General features: G+C 46.8%; 1 pseudogene; it reads left to right on the top strand.

Moving 5' to 3' along the window:
- Window positions 1-917: 917 nt before the first annotated feature.
- LOC114102176 (ubiquitin-conjugating enzyme E2 variant 1 pseudogene) lies at window positions 918-6,283 on the top strand (annotated as a pseudogene).
- The last annotated feature ends 285 nt before the right edge of the window (window positions 6,284-6,568 follow it).

Genomic DNA, 6,568 nt, shown 5'->3' with positions numbered 1-6,568 from the left:
AGCCACATCCCTTCTGGGCTGCCTTGGAAAGCGCTGGAGAGAACAAGCCGCAGCCCAGCATGGGCGGGGCGGGGGGGGGGCCAGGGCATACCTGTAATCCCAGCAGCTCAGGAGCCTAAGGCAGGAGGATCATGAGTTCAAAGCCAGCCTCAGCAACTCAGTGAGACCCTGTCTCAAAAAGACTTTTAAAAAGGGTTGGGGAGGGGGTGGGGATGTGGCTCAGTGGTTAAGTGCCCCTAGGTTTAATTCCCGGCACGAAGGGGAAAAAAGCAAGACCTGAACACGGGTCTGCTGGTGAAGCTGCAGCATGAGTTCTGCTCATAAGTCTCCCTTCCTAGGCTGGGCGGGCGAGAGAAGGAGACAGTGACAATCTCTGCCGCAGGAGAGGCCCACGTGACCTGCAGGGCCCCCCTCAAGAAGACTTTTGCCAGGGAGGGACCTGCAGGGCCCTCTCAGGAAGTCCTTTGCCAGGGAGGGGCAGGAGGATGGCGGTGCTGCATGCTGAAAGGAGTCTTGTGCCACAGGCCTAGTCCGCTCATACCAGGCGCTGGGTAAGCAGTCTTGAGATCCACAAATAGAGCTGAGCTGGGCAGCCCAAGGTTGCCATGGTTACTGGCCCTGATGCCACCACCTTGGTGGCTCAACTGAATGTGGCTTGGCTTTTTCTATTGCTTTGGAGCTCCCATAGTCTGATCTGTGACCAGGCTATGACTGTCCCTGCTTGGCAGAAGCCACCCAACTTTCAGGCCTTTCTCACCAAGGAATCTAGCTGAGGGATTGCTGCAGACTTGGGTTCGCAGGACTAAGGCCTCCATGGCTCTGTGTTCCCAAGAAGAAGGGAAGGCTCTGTTCCGGGGGTGACTGGGCTTGGCAATGGAAAGTTCAAGGGGGAGAAACCAACATGGAAAGTGCAAGCCATGGTTCTGAAGCGGTATGTTAAATATATAATGCCCAAGAGACCAGTGTTGGAGGGAAGCAAATTGGCAGGGCTGAGGGCTCTGGGGTTTTCTGTGCAGACAGATTCAGCTAGAGAAATTAAGATTGGAGCTCGTGCTGGGAGAAGTCCTTCACAGCCAGGACTGCAGCTGGGCAGAGGGACAGAGACTCAAGTGGCTGATCAGAGAGGCCTGTGGTCTGGGCATGTGGTTGGAGGGCCAGGCAGAGTGCTACCATCCTGGAGGTCAAGCATGAACTCAGTCTTGACAAAACATGGGCCACCATCTCGAAACTGGCTCACCCTTCGTCCCAGGAGCAGTGAGACTTTTTTTTTTTTCTCCCTTTGGTTTGTCTGGAAAGAAAGATTGAAGATATGGAGCAAGAAGCAGAAGCTGTGCAGGTCTTGAAGGGACCACCAAGACCCCATGCTTAATTAGCCTAGACCCTTACAAACTACTCTGTAGAGCTGGGGGGTGCAGTGCGGTGGTAGAGGGCTTGCCTACCCTGTGCGAGGTCCTGGGTTCCATCCCAGCACTACACACACACACACACAAAAAAAAAAATAAAAAATAAAAAAACACTTTGCTGGCCGAAACAGCTTGTTCTCATTAACCAATGACTTCAGAGCATAGAGGTCAAAGGCCTCCCAGCCCAAAAATTTCAAATTTCAGCTATCAGCTCTGATTTGGAAAGCAGAATGAGAAGGTGCCTCAGAACCTCCAATGTGTCACATTTTGCAGACTGTCACATTTTGTGCATTAAAATTGGGCCCCCAAGTTCACTTTCAACATGTGCCATGACATATTTGGGGAGTGAGGGTCAGGAGTCATGTCCTTGGAATCCAATAGCATCCCTTCAATGCATGTTTGGGGCCCTGGCCTGGGAAGCAACCTGATCCCAGCCTAAGAGAGATGGGCCTGGGGCACACAGAACACTGACTTCTCCACTAGTATCCAAATCAGAGCCTCTGTTTCAACCTTTCCCTGCCCCCTGCCCTGTGGCATGGCCAAGACAGATTTATGAAGCAATCGCAGAGAATCCCTCCCAGTGCTACACGGGCCCCTCATCCCAGGCGGGGTCCAAGCTTCTGGCGCTCCCTTAGTCTCACCCACAGGCAGAACTCAGGCGTTCCAGACTGGGCCCTGCTGGGGCTCCAGAAGATCCATGTTGGCAGCTAGACACATTGACACATGAGCCCTACGATGTCCAGTCGCTTCCAGGTCCATGGCTTGTCTTGCTAAAGGCAGAGCATGTCCGGGTGTGGGCAGAATTGGGGCTACAGGCCTTGGGAGTGTCCCTGCCTCGTGAGTGGCACCTGCTCCTCTTCAGTGTGTACATGTGGCTTTAAGTCCTTCAAATTAAGAGATAAATATAAATACACACATGTACTTTTTGTTCTGCTTGTAAAAGCAATCATTTTCACTGTAAATTTTTCAAACAGTACATAAATACGATATGTCCTTTTCCAGTTTGTTGAGAATTTTTTTATGAATCACACACACATATCTATGTATATGTGTATATGGAAAATATTTTAAACAAAATGGTAGAAAATATGTTTCCAAATTGCCTTTTTCAGTTAATATTATATTTTGTTGTTGTATTTGATACTGAGGATCGAACCCTGGGGCACTTAATCACTGAGCCACATCCCCAGCCCTTTTCTTTCTTTCTTTCTTTTTAAAATATTTTTTAGGTCTCAATGGACCTTTATTTTATTTATTTATATGTGGTGCTAAGAATCGAACCCAGTGCCTCACACATTCTAGGCAAGTGCTCTGCCACTGAGCCACAGCCCTACAACCCAGCCCTCCTCAGCCCTTTTCTGTATTTTCTTTAGAGACAGGATCTTGCTAAGATGCCGAGGCTGGCTTTGAACTCGTGATTCTCTTGCCTCAGGCTTCCAAACCCCTGGGATTGCAGGCATGTGCCACTGCACCCAGTTAATACTATAGTACTATGTTTTGGACATTTAAATAACGCCAATACGTGGGCTGGAGATGTAGCTCAGTGGTAGAGCACTTGCCTAGCAGGCATGAGGCTGGGATTCCATCCCAGACACTACAAAATAAAAAAATAAGAGTCAACTCGTACAAATAGCCTTGTTTCTTTCATTCATTCGTGTGTTCCTTCGTTCCTTTATTCTAGTGTTTTGGCTTGAACCCAGGACTCATGCGTGCTAAGCACGTGCTTTGCCACTGAGCTCCAGCCCCCACCTCATTTCTTGTAAAGGCTTCATAATAACGAGGCTCTAACTTGACTATTCAGCTGGCCTGTGATGGATACCTCGGTGGTTTCCGGTTTTCACACCTTAGGTGATAGCACAGTGAGTGTCCCTGCACCTGATCTCTGCACTTGTGAAGGATCCGTGGGGTGAATCCCAGGGAAGTGGGGTTGCTGGGTGCAAGGTGAGAAGGTTTTTCATTTGAATAGATATTTCCCTATTGTCACCTAGACAGCCACTACTGCCATCAGAGGATTTCGTCCCTTTTTGTGCTCTTTAGGCCTGGTCATCACCTTCGTGAGCATGTCTCCAACACATGGGGGTGGGTGGCTGGATGGGCCCCTACATAGTCCCAGGCATCTCTGCTCACCCACTCCCATTGCTGAAATGCTGTGGCTCTTGGTGGCGGGGTGGGAGGCTGCAGCAGAATCCAACTTAGGCTTCTGGAACTTCTGCAGGTGGGGCCAGAGAGGATACCGATGCTTCACTCTTACCTTTCTTGTTAGTTTTCCATTTCTAAGGGCCCCTTATACAGTAAGAGGCCATAGACCTGTGTGGAATCAAGCAACTTATTACTGTGGGATCTTAGGCAATCACTCTGGCTTTCTGAGCTCTGGTTTCATTATCTGTAAGTAGAGATAATAGCGGTGCTTGCTGTCCAGATACAGTGGAGATCAGACACTGTAAAGTTTTAGTGCCTATCTGACAATTTTATCCCAAGTTTTTTGGGCCCCGTTTCATTGTCATTGTTTCTGTTGGTTTTCAGTCATGGGGTCATATTCACTTGTATGCCTAGTTTTTTTTTTTTTTTTTTTTTTGTGTGTGTGTGTGTGTGTGTGTGTATGTGTTTATTTTTTTTTTATTTTATTATTATTATTATTATTATTATTATTATTTTTGCTATGTGTTGGAAATTGTATTTTTGGGGGGAATACCAGGGATTGAACTCAGGGGCATTTGACCACTGAGCCACATCCCCAGCTCTATTTTGTATTTTATTTAGAGTTTGGGTCTCACTCAGTTGCTTAACACCTCGTTTTTTTGCTGAGGCTGGCTTTGAGTTCACAATCCCCTTGTCTCAGCCTTCCAAGCTGCTGGGATTATAGGCATGAGCCACCACACCTGGCTGGATATTGTATTTTAATAATTACTTGCTGGAAAAATTTGAGGCCTGGGAGGATAGATTTTTATATGCTTCTGCAATAGACTAGGATGACCTAAATCCAAATTTAACAACTGTGGTTCCATGAACTTTGAGCTTTATAGGCCTATCTAAAGGAAAAATCCGTCAGGGTATAGGTGGCCATACCTGTAATCCTAGTGACTAGGGAGACTGAGGCAGGAGGGCCACCAGTTCAAGGTCAGCCTTAGCAACTCAGAAAGAGCCTATCTCCAAATTAAAAATAAATAAATAGAGATTAAAAGGGCTGGGGATGGGCTGGGCGCGGTGGCACATGCCTGTAATCCCAGTGTCTCAGAGGACTGAAGCATAAGGGTCACCAGTTCAAAACCAGCCTCAACAATTTAGCAAGGGTGCTAAGCAACTCAGTGAGACCCTGTCTCTAAATAAAATACAAAATAGGGCGGGGACGTGGCTCAGTGGTCCAGTGCCCCTGAGTTCAATCCCCAGTACCCTCAACATAAGGTCCTTGCTTAGCATCTGGAGGGCCATCTTCAGTGACAGCAGTCATTTTAAGGAAAAAATTTCACTTTCCCACCCAAGGAAGGGCCTTTCTGAGAAAGGCTCACCATTCCCTCATACCAAGCCCCAACCCCTAACTGTCCTCATCAGGACCCGCTCGGCTCTGATTCCTGAGCCTGCCCCATAGAAGTCCCGGCACCCAAGCCTTTTGGCCTCTCTCTTTATTTGTCAGCTCTGACAGACTCTCCTGGGTATCTCTGCCTGGTCTCCCATTCCTTCACCCTTCCCTTCACCCCTCCCCCCCCAAAACAGGGCTGGGGATGTAGCTTAGTGGAAGAATGGCCCTGGGTTCAGTCCCCAGTATGGGGAGTGGGGGACAATAAAGCTAATTTCCCAACTTTCTTCAGAATAAACACCTTGAAGGCGGAAACCGGGTTGGCTGGTTTCTCTTTTTCTCTTGGAGATTAAACCCAGGGTCTCTGGCTTGCTGGGAGAGTTGATCTATTTTTTTTTTTTTAATATTTATTTTTTAGTTTTAGGTAGACACAGTATCTTTATTTTTATTTATTTGTTTATTTATTTTAATTTGTTTTAATTAGTTATACATGACAGTAAAATGACTTTGATATATCATTCATTTGAATCAGATGGGATATAATTTCCCATTTTCTGAGTGTACAGGTTGCAGAATCTCTTTATTTTACATTTATGTGGTGTTGAGGATCAAACCCAGTGCCTCACGCATGCTAGGTGAGCACGCTACCACTGAGCCACACACAACCCCAGCCCAGAGTTGATATTTTTAATATTTAATAAAAAACTTTTTTCCACTCAGCATTTTGGTTGTCCCAAGTGGGAAGAGGGTCTGAGTCACTTAATCCATTGTCATGGTCATGGGAAGCGCAGGCCTCACTGAATGGTCACCTGTTTGAAGCGTTTAGCCCAGTTCCTCCCATGGTTGGTGATACATCCAAACCTTCAGGAGAAGAAACTAAAGTTCCTAACTTATGACAAGACAGAAGAGAGGCTTTCTGTGACCAACCAACCCAGAGCCACAGCAGGGTCATAAAGCCTCTGTGCCCACTTAGTCCTTCCCACGTCTCTAAGCTCCCACCCATAATTACTTCTGTGATAGCAGCTTTGAAAATCTCAGTCGGGACAGCGACGCAAGATGGCAGCGACCATGGGCTCGGACAATTTATGAAAACCGAATATACAGCCTTAAAATAGAATGTGGACCTAAATACCCAGAAGCACCCCCCTTTGTAAGATTTGTAACAAAAATTAATACGAATGGAGTTAATAGTTCTAATGGAGTGGTGGACCCAAGAGCCATATCAGTGCTAGCAAAGTGGCAGAATTCATATAGCATCAAAGTTGTTCTGCAAGAGCTGCGGGGCTTAATGATGTCTAAAGAGAATATGAAACTCCCCCAGCTTCCGGAAGGACAGTGTTACAGCAATTAATCAAAAGCAATGCCACCAGCCCTCCCCCCATTCGATTTAAGCAGTCTTCATTCTCCACCCTAGTAAATTTTATAGATGCGTCTTGTAGACCTCAAAATACTGGAAAGGAAGCTCCCATTTGAAGGCAATTTATCTTAAGGTACTGTAAATGATACTAATTTCTTGTCCATTTGAAATATATAAGTCGTGCTATAACAAATCAAAAAAAAAAAGAAAATCTCAGTCGGAGCTGGGCATGAGGGAGCATGCCTGTAATGCTGGCTGCTTTGGAGGCAGGAGGATCACAACTCAAGGACAGCC

The sequence above is a fragment of the Marmota flaviventris genome, chromosome 10 (genome assembly GCF_047511675.1).
Source record: "Marmota flaviventris isolate mMarFla1 chromosome 10, mMarFla1.hap1, whole genome shotgun sequence".
Taxonomy (NCBI): Eukaryota; Metazoa; Chordata; class Mammalia; order Rodentia; family Sciuridae; genus Marmota; species Marmota flaviventris.
This window is presented reverse-complemented; position numbering and strand designations above follow the sequence as displayed.